The sequence below is a fragment of the Sus scrofa genome, chromosome 15 (genome assembly GCF_000003025.6).
Source record: "Sus scrofa isolate TJ Tabasco breed Duroc chromosome 15, Sscrofa11.1, whole genome shotgun sequence".
Lineage (NCBI taxonomy): Eukaryota > Metazoa > Chordata > Mammalia > Artiodactyla > Suidae > Sus > Sus scrofa.
Window position 1 is genome coordinate 33,987,450 of NC_010457.5, and position 15,671 is coordinate 34,003,120.

General features: G+C 38.4%; 1 long non-coding RNA gene across 2 annotated transcripts in view; it reads right to left on the reverse strand.

Annotated features, from left to right (window-relative positions):
* Positions 1-15,671, reverse strand: part of LOC110257104 — an 85,837-nt gene that overhangs the window by 47,964 nt on the left and 22,202 nt on the right. The window lies entirely within an intron of this gene.

Below are 15,671 nucleotides of genomic sequence, written 5' to 3' on the forward strand. Positions count from 1 at the left end.
AGTATCCCTCAGGGCCACTCAGAGCAAGCAGTCCTTTAGTCATACTCACTGAGATAAGGCCGGTCACATGAGAAGGAATTTGGGGACAGCTACTTGGTCCAACTTACAGGCTTTTGATGGATTTTTAAATATATACCTATAAGTAAAACATACTATTCAATCCTGATCACAACAGATCCAAGTTCAGTCTCCCCACATTCTAGGGAAATGAATGTGATGCATGTCCACAGGAGCCGGGACCCTGGTGTGGTCAGTAAGACTAGATAACAAAACAAGGGGAAAAGAACATTTCCGTTACTCTCCTCATTCTGCATTTAAACTTTTTTTTTTTTTTTTTTGTAGAACTCCAACTTTCAAAATCTGTTTACCTCAAGTTACATAATACCCACATGAGAGCACGTCCTATTCACACAGACAAACTCCCATGGAGGTCCTCAGAGTGGCACAGGGTGCCATTTACTGTCTAGACTCTGGTAAAGAGGCATCTCAGAAGCTGACTGGAAGATGAATTAAACTTAGGGAAGATGACGATTAGCCATCTGCAAATACATAGGGAAATATGTCTCTGGAATTTAAAGTAAAGAAGAAAATATTCATAGCTCTGGCTATTCTGCCCCCCATCCCCCCAGATATAGCCATGACTTGGGGGGGGTAGGGATCCATAGAAATGACTTTCTCTATTGGGGAGGTAATTGTTTAAGGCCTGGAATGGAATCTATTTTGTCAATAACAAAGGCAGCTGTCTTCCTCTCCCCTAAAGACACCATTTTTGTCTCTTCACCTATTTAGTTCTTTATGGTCTGCATCAAACAATGGTAAGCCTTAGGCTAATAGGATCGAAGTCACTTCTATGGTTTCATTAAGAATTGGAAAATCAACATTCTGAGAAGAGGGGCAAAGATGAGAAAACTGGAGGATTTAGATTTGAATGCAGGAGAGCAGAGTTTATAATCAGTTTCAAATTATTGTAAGCTTATTACATAACACGAGCTTACCAATAGTTCACTGCCCCACACTGGGTTCAAGAACAGGAAGGAAAGAATAACGTTTAAGAGTGAGGAAAACAGGAGTTCCCGTTGTGGCTCAGTCGTTAACTAATCCAACTAGGAACCATGAGGTTGTGGGTTCGATCCCTGGCCTTGCTCAGTGGGTTAAGGATCCGACGTTGCCATGAGCTGTGGTGTAGGTCGCAGACATGGCTAGGATCCTGAGTTGCTGCGGCTGTGGTGTAGGCTGGCAGCTACAGCTCTGATTCGACCCCTAGCCTGGGAACCTCCATTTGCCATGGGTGCAGCCCTAGAAAAGGCAAAAAAAGACAAAAACAAAACAAAACAAAAAAAAAACAAAACCAGTGAGCAAAAACATCTGTAAAGTATGAATTATCAGAAATAGGAAAAGGGTTATCAAAGGGGCTCACCAGTGACTTTTCCAGGGGTATTTGGTAATTAGTGTTTCACTTACCAAACACTTCTATAAGTGATTCATAGTAGTGTCAAATGTTTGATATATAATCTACAACATAGTTTATTTAACAACATTATGCAAACAATGAAGGAGTTGATAATCTGAAAACATCACATTCCCAATGGTTTGCCTTTAACTGTTACAGAAAATAGCTGTGGTGTGTTATCCCCTCCCACCCCCATCTCTGGACAATCTCCATGTCCTACAATGCTGTTTCTTCTTATCTGATTTAACACCTTGTTTTACATTTCTGACAAATAAAACAGTTTTTCATTATATGTGTCTACATTTGGAGACATCATTTAAATTATGCCACGATAGCATTTTATCCTGAATTATAAGCAATGAATACATGACTCTTCTTAAATTAAACAAAGCCATCTTGGTCTGCTCTTCAGTTTGCTAGTTAGCAAATAAAGAGTAAACACATGTAGCAGATGGCATTATAAAGCCATTGTACCTGTTTTCTGTATCTAGAAAGAGGTATAATTTATATGTGCGTTTCTCTTTCTTTAGTCAAAAACCCTGTGAGAGACTAAGTGGTTAGCATTCAATTCACTATTAACTCTATTTTAAAAAATCAGGTCTCTCTTTCCCCAGAAAAGGACTGGTGAGGGCTTAGTGCTAAATTCAGTCAGCAGATACATGAGGAACAGGAGGCTGCCAAGCATCTCATGACCTTGAGTACACATGTGCTCTCTCAATTAATTTATGTTTATGTAATTATTTCATATAAAATCAAATACAAATATTTTATGCATTATATTGGAGAATGTTTAATAACACAAGCATTGTTAAATTATCACTAAGTCATTTAAGCTGTAATCAAACAAGATTCATAAGATGAAGTCACAAAGAAACTTTATTTTTGTCTCTTACTCCCCCCTTTAAAATGCTTCTGAGTAACTCCACTCCACATGGTTATCATCACTTTGGGGTCATTCATAAACATCTGTCCAGGGCACATACTAATGAAAGTATCAATCTACTAAGCTTCACCCCCACTACTGCAATGCCTAACATTCAGTCAGCACAATGGGAAGTGCCTGGTGAGTTCCCGTGCTTCTTGTCCTTCCTCCAGGTCTGCTGTGAACACAGCAAACACAGGGTGTGACCTACTCTGGGAGCTCTGCTCCCTCCTTCACTAGGTCTTCCTACCTGTAGACTCCCTGCCCTGCCTGGGCCCCAGGGTTCAGGGATCCCCACCTGCCCAGAGCTGCTGCCCCGCCAAGCTCTGCAGGAGTCTGGGTGGGCTGCACACAGCAGCAGCATCCGCGTTGTTTCATCAGGGACAATTCCCTCATTCACCTTCTTGGGTGTCTTAGAAGTTACCTATTCACTGCTGGAAGATGCTTCAGGCGCTCCCTCTTCCTGAGACGGAAGGTGAAACTGTCGTTTTACATCAGTGATAATCCCATGATTTCCAGCTTTCTGACACTGCTCTGCCTTCAACAAAGGGGAAGGAGGTGGACTGAAAAAGCAATTCACATCTTTACAAATAGTGCACGGTAGTCACACCTCTGCTGTCTCTATGTCTCAGCTGAAATAGAAACTAAAATATTTCCATTTTAGATTCCTAGTACATGCTGTAAAAATTGGTGACTTCTGAGTACGGAAGAGGAACTAGCTTACTTCCCTGAGTTCTTCCCTGAAGAGAAAGAAGCCAGAAAGAATGCTATTTCTGAGAGATATTTAATAAATAAGAGAATTGAAATGAGTACATATTATTATTGCATCAATATGCTGGAACAGAATTCAGGATCACTTGATTCTTTTTTTATCTAAATTAGCTAAGTATCCCAAATACAAATGTAAGTTATAAGATGCAGATAACTATCTGAATATATATATATACACACATACATATATCTATATGTATAAATATAGATATACTTGCATATATGTATATTAATAAATATGTCTATATACCTAGATATCCAGAACTCTATATGTGCAGATATACATATACTAATATGTACATATATGTGGTTTTCACTAACCATTTTTTAGATTTATCCATCAGTTTATACATTTTTTATAATCTGTGATTTGAAACATGAGAATACATCATATACATCAAATATTAAAATAATACACTAAATGAAAACTTTTCAGAAATTAAAAAAGACCAACTGAAAAGGAAAACATTTTGAGGCTGAAATAATCATCACTACTCAAACAGCACAACAACAGATCCATAAAACTTTATAAGATTTTTTAAGTTAAGAAAAGATCTTTCATTTAAAACTATAAAGTAATATAAATCTAAAAAGCTCTTAAGCCAGGAAAGCATGACTAAGAATCTTCAAGATATCCAGCTAGACTGCCCTTCGAACAGGAAGAACCAAAGCTTCTTGCACACACCCAGATACAAGCCAGTCTCCATCACTACTTGTTAAAAACACTCATAACAAGTGTTATGAGATGTCTGCAAAAAATTCAGTGATGTGTGTGGAATCTGTTTATCAGCAGGAACAGAGAATATGAAGATGCTTAACATAAACATTTTAAAATTTGACAATATAAAAAAAACATAACCAACATATTTGGCAAAGGGAAGTTACAGCCAAGTGCCAAAAGCTACATTGAAAGCTGAAGTCTAGCATATGATGTAAGTTATATAAATGGGAATACCAAGAAAAATAATATAATAAACTAATTCCAAAGGGAAGAGAAGGAAAAAAAGCCCGAAGAAAGAAAATTAGCTATGTATACTAATTTTGTTATTGCCAATTGTAGTCAACATCTGTCATATACAAATAATTCATTATATAAATATGTAAAGGTAAATATAAACAAATTATCTTTCAAATTTACTATAGGAAATACAATGAATTAAGCAAAAATGTTAGAAAACACAATAAAAATCTAAAGTATAACATAAAATGATACTGAGCTAAAACAAAGATGCACTTATCATATTGATTAATATAAATAGACCATATTAAACTATTATTTTTAAAAGATTTGGGTTAGGTCACAAAGAACTCCCCTCAGACCCCCAATCTCTGCCACTTTGTCCAGAATCATTTCCTTGTGGCAAATTGAGTCGTTCTTGGTATATCCTATCCTTTATATGCAGCAGCAGGAAAAAATAGGTCAAAGGGACTCTTTTGTCTAAAAATTGTCTGGTTGTAACTGATCATTCTAATCTACAATAATATAGCAGAATAAATAGCAATTTTGCAATTATAATTCAAATGATTTTAAGAAAGGCTGATATTATCAGAGAAACTAAGAATATAAGAATTAGTGAGATTTAAATCTGTAATCATAGAGGAAACAAAAGCTACTGTCCATTAGATACTTCAAAATTTGTTTTTACTATAAAAATGTAATGAGGCAGAATACTAACTCAGGCAGTCAAGGTAGGAGCATGGGCTTTGATGCATTCTTTGATATGGCTATCTATTAACATTTGTGGTTTAAGGGCTCCAGAGAGTAATATCCCGACAGGCCTTTTTTTTTTTTAGTATTACTCAAAGAATTTACTACATTTATAGTTGTGCAACGATCACCACAACCCAATTTTATAACATTTCCATCCCAAAACCACAGCCTTCTCCCACTCCCCAACCTCTATCCTTTGGAAACCGTAAGTTTTTCAGTCTATGAGTCAGAATCTGTTCTGCAAAGAAGTTCATTGTGTCTTTTTTTTCAGATTCCACATGTTAAGTGATAGCATTTGATGTTGGTGTCTCACTGTTTGACTGACTTCACTGAGCATGATAATTTCTAGGTCCATCCATGTTGCTAAAAATGCCAGTATTTCATTCCTTTTAATGGCTGAATAATATTCCACCGTCTATATGTACCACATCTTCTTGATCCACTCCACTGCCAATGGACATTTAAGTTGTTTCCATGCCTTGGCTATCGCAAATAGTGTTGCAGTGAACATTGCATTGCATGTGTCTTTGGGAGTCGTGGTTTTCTCTCTGCATAGGTGCCCAGGAGTGGGATTGCTGGATCAAATGGTACTTCTATGTTTAGATTTCTGAGGAATCTCCATACTGTTTTCCACAGTGGTTGCAACAATTTACATTCCCAACAGTGCAAGAGGGTTCCTTTTTCTCCACACCCTCTCCAGCACTTATTGTTTGTAGATTTTTGGATGATGGCCTTTCTGGCTGGTGTAAGGAGGTACCTCATAGTGGTTTTGACTTGCATTTCTCTAATAATGAGTGATGGTGAACATCTTTCCATGTGTTTTTTGGCCATCTGTATGTCTTCTTTGGAGAATTGTCTCTTTAGATCTTCTGCCCATTTTTTTGATGGGGTTGTTTGGTTTTTTTGGTATTGAGTGGTAGGAGGTATTTATAAATTTTGGAGATTAATCCCTTGTCAGTTGATTCATTTGCAAAGATTTTCTCCCATTCTGTGGGTTGTCTTTTCGTTTTGTTTAGGGTCTCCTTTGCTGTGCAGAAACTTCTAAGTTTAATTAAGTCCCATTTGTTCACTTTTGTTTTTACTGTCATTAATCTAAGAGGTAGACCTGAGAAGATGCTGCTGTCGTTTATGTCAAAGAGTGTTTGGTCTATGTTCTCCTCTGAGAGTTTTATAGTATCTGGTCTTATATCTAAGTCTTTAATCCATTTTGAGTTTATTTTTGTGTATGTTGTGAGGAAGTGTTGTAATTTCATTCTTTTCCCTGTGGCCATCCAGTTTTCCCAGAACCACTTATTGAAAAAGCTGTCTTTTCTCCGTTGTATATTCTTGCCTCCTTTGTCATAGATTAGTTGACTCTAGGTGCCTGGTTTAATTCTGGGCTTTCTATCCTGTTCCACTGATCTATATATCTGTCTTTGTGCCAGTACCATACAGTTTTGATGACTGGCTTTGTAGTGTACTCTGAAGTCTGGGAGCCTGATTCCTCCAGCTTCATTTTTCTTTTTCAGGATGTCTTTGGCTATTCTGGGTCTTTTGTGCTTCCAAACAAACTTTAAAATATTTTGTTCAAGTTCTGTGAAAAATTTCCTTGGTAATTTGATAGTGATTGCATTGAACATGTAGATTGCCCTTGGTAGTATAGTCATTTTGATAATATTGACACTTCCAAGCCAAGAGGATGGTATGTCTTCCCATCTATTTGTGTTTCCATCTTTGATTTCTCTCATCAGTGTCAAATAGTTTTCAGAGTGAAGGTATTTTGTCTCTTTAGGTAGGTTTGCTCCTAGGTATTTTATTCTTTTGGATGCGATGGTAAATGGATTGCTTCCCTAACTTCTCTTTCTGATATTTCATTGTTAGTATATAGAAATGGCATTGACTTCTGTGTATTACTTTTGTATCCTGTGACTTTGCCAAATTAATGGATGAGCTCTAACAGTTTTCTGTTAGTCTTTAGGATTCTCTAGGTATAGTATCATATCATCTGCAAATAGCGATAGTTTTACGTCTTTCTTTCCAATTAGGATTCCTTTTATTTCTTTTACATCTCTGACTGCTGAGGCTAGGACTTCCAAAACTATGTTGAATAGTAGTGATGATAGCAGGAATCCTTGTCTTTTTCCTGATCTCAGTGAGAATTCTTTCAGCCTTTCACCATTGAGAATTATGTTTGCTGTGGGTTTGTCACATATGGCCATTATTATGTTGAGGTGGGTTCCCTCTATGCCCAGTTTCTGAAGGGTTTTTATGAGAAATGCCTGTTGGATTTTGTCAAAGGCTTTTTCTGTATCTATTGAGAGTATCATATAGTTGGATTTTTTTTTTTGGCTTTTCTGGGGCTGCACCCATGGCATATGGAGGTTCCCAGGCTAGAAGTTTAATTGGAACTGTAGCCACCAGCCTATGCCAGAGCCACAGCAATGTGGGATCTGAGATGCATCTGCGACCTACACCACAGCTCACAGCAACACTGGATCCTCAACCCACTGAGCAAGGCCAGGGATCAAACCCGCAACCTTATGCTTCCTAATAGGATTCAGTAACCACTGAGCCACGATGGGAACTCCAAGAGGATCACATAGTTTTTAACTTCAGTTTGCCTATGTGGTGTATCACAATGATTGCTTTGCCGATATTGAAGAATCCTTGCATCCCTGGGATAAATCCCACTTGATCATGATGTACAATCCTTTTAATGTATTGTTGGATGCAGTCTGCTAGTATTTTGTTAAGGATTTTTGCATCTATATTCATCAGTGAAATCGGCCTGTAGTTTTCTTTTTTTGTGGTATCTTTGTCTGATTTTGGTATAAGGGTGATGGTGGCCTCATAAAATGAGTTTGGGAGTGTCCCTTCTTCTGTGATCTTTTGGAACAGTTTCAGGGTAAGTGTTAGTTCTTCTCTAAATGTTTGATAGAATTCACCTGTGAAGTCATCTGGTCCTGGACTTTTGTTTGTTGGAATTTTTTTTTTTTTTTTTTTTGTCTTTTTGCCATTTCTTGAGCTGCTCCTGCAGCATATGGAGGTTCCCAGGCTAGGGGTCTAATCGGAGCTATAGCTGCCGGCGTATGCCAGAGCCACAGCAATGCGGGATCCGAGCCACATCTGCAACCTACACCACAGCTCATGGTAATGCTGGATCCTTAACCCACTGAGCAAGGCCAGGGATTGAACCCACAACCTTATGGTTCCTAGTTGGATTCATTAACCACTGAGCCATGACAGGAACTCCATTGTTTGTTGGAAGTTTTTTAATCACAGTTTCAATTTCTGGAATTGTAACTGGTCTGTTCATTTCTTCTATTTCATCTTGGTTTAGTCTTGGAAGATTGTACTTTTCTAAGAATTTGTCCATTTCTTCTGGGCGTTCTGTTTTATTGGCATATAGTGGCATATAGTAGTATCTCATGATCCTTTGTATTTCTGTGATGTCCATTGTTACTTCTCCTTTTTCATTTCTAATTTTATTGATTTGAGTCCTCTCTCTTTTTTGCTTGATAAGTCTGGCTAAGGGCTTATCAATTTTGTTGATCTTTTCAAAGCACCAGCTTTCCATTTCATTGATCTTTTCTATGAATTTCTTTGTTACTATTTCATTGATTTCTGTTCTGATCTTTATGATTTCTTTCCTACTACTAACTTTAGGTCTTGTCTGTTCTCTCTTGAGCTGCTTTAGATGTAAAGTTAGCTTGTTTATTTGAGCTTTTTCTTGTCTCCTGAGGTGGGCTTGTATTGCTACAAACTTCACTCTTAGAATGGCTTTTGCTGCTTCCCATAGGTTTTGGAGTGTTGTATCTTTGTTGTCATTTGCTTCTAGGTATTTTCTACTTTCCTCTTTGATTTCTTCAGTGATCCATTTGTTGTTTAGTAGCATGTTGTTTAGTCTCCATGTGTTTGTGTTTTTTGCAGTTTTTTTCTTGTTGTTGATTTCCAGTCATATAGCATTGTGGTTGGAAAAGATGCTTGATATGATTTCAATTTTCTTAAAGTTACCGAGGTTGGATCTGTAGCCCAGGATATGATCAATCTTAGAGAATGCTCCATGTGCACTTGAGAAGAATGTATATTCTGTTGCTTTTGGATGGAATGTCCTATAAATATCTATTAAGTCTATCTGGTGTAATGCTTCATTCAGGGCCTGTGTTTCCTTACTGATTGTCTGTCTGGATGGTCTATCCATTGCTGTAAGTGGGGTGTTAAAGTCCCCCACTATTATTGTTGATTTGTCCTTTTAAGGTTGTTAGCCGTTGCCTTATATATTGTGGTGAACCTATGTTGGGTGTGTAGATATTTAAAATTGTTATATCTTCTTCTTGGAGTGATCCTTTGATTATTATGTAACTACCTTCTTTGTCTCTTAAAATATTCTTCGATTTAAGGTCCATTTTGTCTAATATGAGTATTTGCATGGAATATTTTTTTCCATCCTCTCACTTTCAATTTGTATGTGTCCCTAGAAGTGAAGTGGGTCTCTTGAAGACAGAATGTATATGGGTCTTGTTTTTGTATCCATTCAGCCAGTCTATGTCTTTTGGGTGGAGTATTTAGTCCATTAACATTTATGGTAATTACTGATATGTACATTCTTATTGCCATTATGTTAATTGCTTTGGATTTGTTTTTGCTGATTTTTTTCTTCTCTTCTCTTGTTCTCTCCTCTTGCGGTCTGATGACTATCTTTAGTGTTGTATTTGAGTTGATTTTTCTAAACTATTTGTGTATCAATTGCAGATTTTTAGTTTGCAGTTAGTCTGAAGTTTTCACATAGGAGTCTATATATATTTGAGATTGTTTTAAGTTGTAGGTTTCTTAATTGCAAGTGCATCTCCAGTGTCTTCAAGTTGACCTTCCTCTTCTCACGATTTCTGATTTCATTGACATAATTGTACATGGATGTTTTCATATCTTTACTGTATATATATCTTTACTGGTGAGCCTTGTCATTGTGTAATTTTTCTTCTGGTTGTGGCCTTTTCTTTTCCACCTAGAGAAGTTCCTTTAGTATTTCTTATAAAGCTGGTCTAGTGTTGCTGAATTCTCTCAGCTTTTGCTTATCTGTAAAGCTTTTGATTTCTCCTTCAAATCTGAATGAGAGCCTTGCTGGGTAAAGTAGTCTTAAGTGTATCATGACACTCCCTTCTGGCTTGCAGAGTTTCTGCTGAAAAATCTGCCAATAACCTTATTGAGGTTCCCTTGTATGTCATTTTCTTCTTTTCCCTAGACGCTTTCAAGATTTTCTCTGTCTTTAATTTTGGTCAGTTTGATTAATATGTGTCTTGGTGTGTTCCTCCTTGGGTTTATTTCACATGGTACTCGTTGTGCTTCCTGGATTTGAGTGAGTGGTTCCTTTCCCATGTTAGGGAAGTTTTTGGCTATTATATCTTCAAATATTTTTTATGTCCCTTTCTCTCTCTATTCTCCTTCTGGCACCCCTATAATACAGGTGCTGGTGCATTTAACATTGTCCAGAGTCCTCTGAGACTCTCTTCATTTGTTTTCAATCTTTTTTCTCTTTTCTGTTTCGCATCTGTGATTTCCAAAATCGGTCTTCCACCTCGCTTATTCGTTTTTCTGCCTTCTGTATTCTGCTGTTGGCTGCTTCTAGTGAGTTTTTTATTTCAGTTATTGTATTTTGCATCTCTTCTTGTTTAAGTTTTATATCTTGTGTTTCTTTGCTCAGTGTTTCCTGTAAGTTGTCCATCTTTGCCTCTAGTTTATTTCCAATGTCTTGCATCATCTTCGGCATCAACAGTCTAAAGTCTTTTTCCTGGAGGCTGAGAATCTCCCAATCACTTAGCTGTTTTTCTGTTTTTTTTCTTTCTCCCTTATCTGAGTTATAGGTCTCTATCTTTCATTTTTATAGGTTTTTGGTGTCGTGACCTTTTTACATATAATAGAGTCATAGCCTCTCTTACTTCTAGTGTCTGCCCCCTTGTGGCTGAAGTTGGTACAGGGGCTTGCTGTAGGCTTTCTGTCTTCTGGAGCAGGATATCTTTTTGAAAGTTTCCATTCCATTTGGTTAAAGATTGCTCAGCATTTGGTTGTGATTTTGTTGTTTTTAGGAGAGAAGTTGGCCCCACAGGCCTTGTTTATTATAGCAAGTGTGCCTTCCCCCACATGAACCTTCATCTCTAACCCACTCCTCACCTGAGAGAAAAAGTAATGAGGGGAAGGGTGAGTCAGTCTAACGGGAAAGAAGGACAGAGAAGCTATAAAACTTATGGGACATTTCCACACCTAAAATCCCTATTGGACAAGGACTGATAGAGGAAACTGGACAAGGCCAATATGAGAAAACCACAACTTTCTGGATCCCATGTTCCAACCCCCCTATCTTTAAAGGATACAAACCCCTATTTGACAATAGAGAAGGAGACTCTTCTCCCCTCTCCCAGCCTGTCCTGGAAGCTCTTTGCTTTCCTGTAATAAAGATTTTGCTTGCTTGCTGCCTGTGTGTCCATGGAGTTCTTTCTTCTACTGTGTGAATAAGAATCCAGATTCTGGTAACATCTTTCTGGCATTAATAAGATACAAAAATAAACAAACAAAACAAGCATTATTTCTTTACTCTAGCACTGGTGTCCTCTCAGTTTCCATTTCTGTACACTACTGCCTGACACTCCAGGCTGCCACTTTCATACTTCCTACATCTGCCACCAAAGGCTCCTTAGAGCCCCTTCCTGCCCAGCATCACCACATCCTGGAGAAACACCCCCCACCTCCAATCCACTCCAGCCTTACATTACTGCGCCCATACCCCCATTCGAGGCCACAAGACCTAGGGAAGCCCAGCAGCCCTGGGATGGCTTTTTCTCCAGGCCTTCAGAACTTAACTGTGTCATAGTATCCTTCTTTTCAAACCAGTTTTCCTAAAACACATATATGATCACTGCATGTGCTCTCATAAAGCCATGAACAGTTCTCTGAAACCTCATGAGCATGCTCTCCTCATCTTCCCCCAGCTCTTATTTTCAGCAGCTGTCTTCCTCTTTTCCTCTGGGCCATATTTACCAAAGACAAACCATGACATCTGCATTTTACTAAATACAATCTTGATTTAGGAAATCAATGTAAAAAAATTGATTATGCAGTCAACCTATGAAACTGCAGCATGAGAAATACCTGAGATAATTCTTCTGTGTGTCAGAAACCTACTGAATCACCTGAGCCACCCTCAAGGTCAAGTTCAAATACTACCTCTCACATAAAGCTTCCATTAATCCACATTTTTCCCCAGTCAAAATCAATTATTCACTCCCATATGCTCCCATGAGGAGGTTTTTGCCCACTTGTTCAAGCTCAGTAGTACATAGCTGTGTATCTGTTTTCCAAATTACCAGATAAGAAAAGTGGAACAGTAGATCCTAAATAAATATTATTGGATCAAATATGCTATTCATATGCAGTTGTACTATGTACAAAATCACATTTTGTGATATATTTATAACTGTTTTGAGAAAAATCTAATAAAATCTAGGAGCCTCCTTTAACAATCTGCTTCCAGAGGAAGGTAATTTTATATTCCAATCCTACTGAATTCTGATTGTAATCAAATAATGAAAAGAGACATATTTAATGCTTGGAAATTTTTCTTTCAAATATTTAATACTTAGAGATGAGGACAAAATAGAGCTGGTATTCATTTAGTAAGGGTAGAGCTTTTCAGCCGCAGGCTGCTCTTCCAGATGCACCTTCTGTGTTGCCTAATTTGAACCGTAAAGTGAGCAGTGATGAATATGCATTGTTTTTTTAATGAGCTCAGGAAGGCCCCACAGAAGAAGAGTCGCTCCTGTACTCCAAATGGTGGCTTGCCTTCCACAGAGAGAACTTAATAGACTCCAAACTTTGGTTTTTCACTCTTCCCTAAAATAGCTTCAGAAATGCCTTTTGCTGAAAGCATCTTCCATTCTCTATCTGGGAGCATAAACCTGAGCCCTATGATAGCTGCCACATTTTTACGGGGCATTCTGAACTCTTCTTTGCATAACATGCAAATCATGAGAGGAGGGCCCTCCATTTCCCATGGCTCCTGGGGACAGGATCTTTGCAATGCATCAATCTTAGACCAGAAGACAAGGAATAGCATCCATCTATGGTCCCCAGCAATGGGAAAATAGAGCAGAGAAATGCAGAACAGAGACACAGCAGCCAGGAGGCGGCTTCAGTGGTAATGGAAGGGCTGCTTTTTTGCTTTGTTTTTTAGGCTGGCCTCCCTCAGAGAGGAGAATTTGGGATTAGTGTTGTTATCAGACCTCTTCCACCCTGCAGGGGAATTAATAATTTAGCAGGGAATTCTCTTGCAGGTTTTGGATCCAGTGCTGTTTTTTAGGTGTGTTTTCCATGGGTTTAGGCTCCTTCCACCTGCTGAAGGGATTAAGACTTCTCCTGGAGGCATTTCCAGTTGGAACTGAAACTACAACTGTCTTTCCCTCAGCATGCTGGGCTCCCTAAAGCCCCTGCTTTAAGCCTGCACTTCAACCCCATTCAAATGAATCCTCAACAGCTTTAGTTGGTCTGGTTGCCACAGAGCCCTGAATAATGTGTAATATTTCATACTCCTTGTTACTTGCACTATGCGGCGCAAATAAAGACAGATTTTGAGGTTCATAAAGTCTGCTCAGCTTATGTATTTCAAAGGAATCTCTATTAAAATAGAAGCTTTCTTGGGGTTAAAAATACATTTTGCAGAGTAGAGAAGAATGAAGGCTAACTTTTCTCTCCCTAGGTTTTGTGGCTGTTGATTTTAAAATCCAGACACTTCTTTCTTTCTTCCTTTCTCTCTCTCTCTTTCTTTCTTTCTTTCTTTCTTTCTTTCTTTCTTTCTTTCTTTCTTTCTTTCTTTCTTTCTTTCTTTTCCTTCCTTCCTTCCTTCTTTCTTTTTTGTTTTGTTTTTTAGGGCCACGCCCACAGCATATGGAAGTTCTCAGGCTAGGGGTGAAATCAGAGCTGCAGCTGCCAGACTACATCGCAGCTCACAGTAACGCCAGATCTTTAACCTAAAGTTCGAGGTCAGGGATTGAATCTGCATCCTCATAGATACTAGTCGAGTTCGTTACCACTGAGCCATGATGGGAACTCCAAACAGACACTTTTTTCTTTATCATTTCTTATTTGAGTATGTCAGTATTTTGGCCTTCAAAGTTTTACTTTCCTTGCTACCTATGAAGTATGTAAAGTGTCACCATAAAGTTTTTAAGTACCTTTAAAATTTAAATGTAGTTAAAACATAAGGATTTTACACTTAGAGAATAAAGGATAAAATATAAATTCAATATTCGTTTCACAGTTGACACACAATCTGTTAGCCACGAGGAAGGTTTATTTCTTCCTCGGCAGCAGAAATTCATCTTTTATCGGTTGAGGGTTATACCATCATAACTATAAACACAAATATGTAAGATAACTTTTTCAAAGTTTAGTGTGAGCATCTGGGTGCCACTCATAGGTTGTTTCTGCCATGCCAGGCCTGTTCCTTAACCATGCATCTTTACTGTCACTTTAGTCATTGATTTGAAAAAATATCCAAAGTTTCCATTTGGTGTTCAAATACTCAATACCACTGCAACTATCCAGAGGCTTTACATATGTCATTTAGCCCAATACTATGTGTATTGTACGTAAATATTAATTATAAATGTGTGAATTGATCTTTCATTACAGTTAGCCTAGAAAAGTGAAGAAAGGCCCCTGTGATCTCCAGTAGTTGTATCTACTTAGGGTATCAATAAACAATACTGACAGTACATTGCCCTCATGTCTGAACTGCTGAAAAAAATATTTAGAAAAAAAGACACCTTAAAATTTTATTTTTGCTTTTTCTTCCTTACCAGCATCTCTTTTTTTCATTGTTGATAACTTCTGAATATATCTTAAATTTTGCAAATTATGACTTCTGACAAGAAAAGAAAAAGCAAATGGAAAATTGTTTATATCCCCGCCTACTGCTAAAAAAGCAATTTTACACCGGAAATCTCAACACCATACTTAGCTACTGATACCTAAATTTATCTATATATGTATCAGGACCCCATACAACAGAAACATTTATATTAAAAACTAAAGGAAGTGATCTGTTTCCAGTCATGCTGGGCTGAGTAACTTAGGCAAAATCCTTCACTGAAAAGGACAGAAGGATTGGACCAACTATGTCTAAGAAATCTGCCTGGGATAAAGGAAGGTAATGCAGTTTTATGTACCAACCTCAAGGACAAGATGGAGCTCCAGAGAAGCAAGCCTACAGCGGAGGGTCCCTAGTACTAAGGACGTGGACCCTGGAAATGGCTGTGAGCATGTTGAAGAGCTGAGGCATCTTCCCTCAGACTCCTGGGGCCGGAGCTGGAAGCTGAGGTCAGGGTCACCATGGATTGGAGAGAGGGTGGCTGACAAAGCTCAAAACATGCTACCAATTCAAAAACAACCCAGACTTGCACTTGCATTCAGGAGGCAAAATGTTCCAGAACATCACTCCCCAAACAAACAAACAAGCAAACAGGTAAAGCTGAACGGTCTACAAAAACTTAGCTGTTAGGGGGCCATCAGAGAGCTGCTACCATTCACGACTTCACATGCATGGAATTCCAAGCAGGGACAAGCTCTGCAAGAAGCAGCTAACCTACTGCCCCCCTTTCCTAAGAGCAGGGACTGCAGGCTGCCAGGAAACGGGGAGATGTGGACGATTTCGTAGCAGCCACAAGTGGCTTACTGGCCAGTCTGTGACAACTGAGCGCTGAAGGCAAAGGGGAAGTGGGTGTGCTCCTCAAGCCCTTTCCCCTGGGCCTCCTCCACTGTTCAAAGAAAGAAGGGCCACGTGTGCAGAC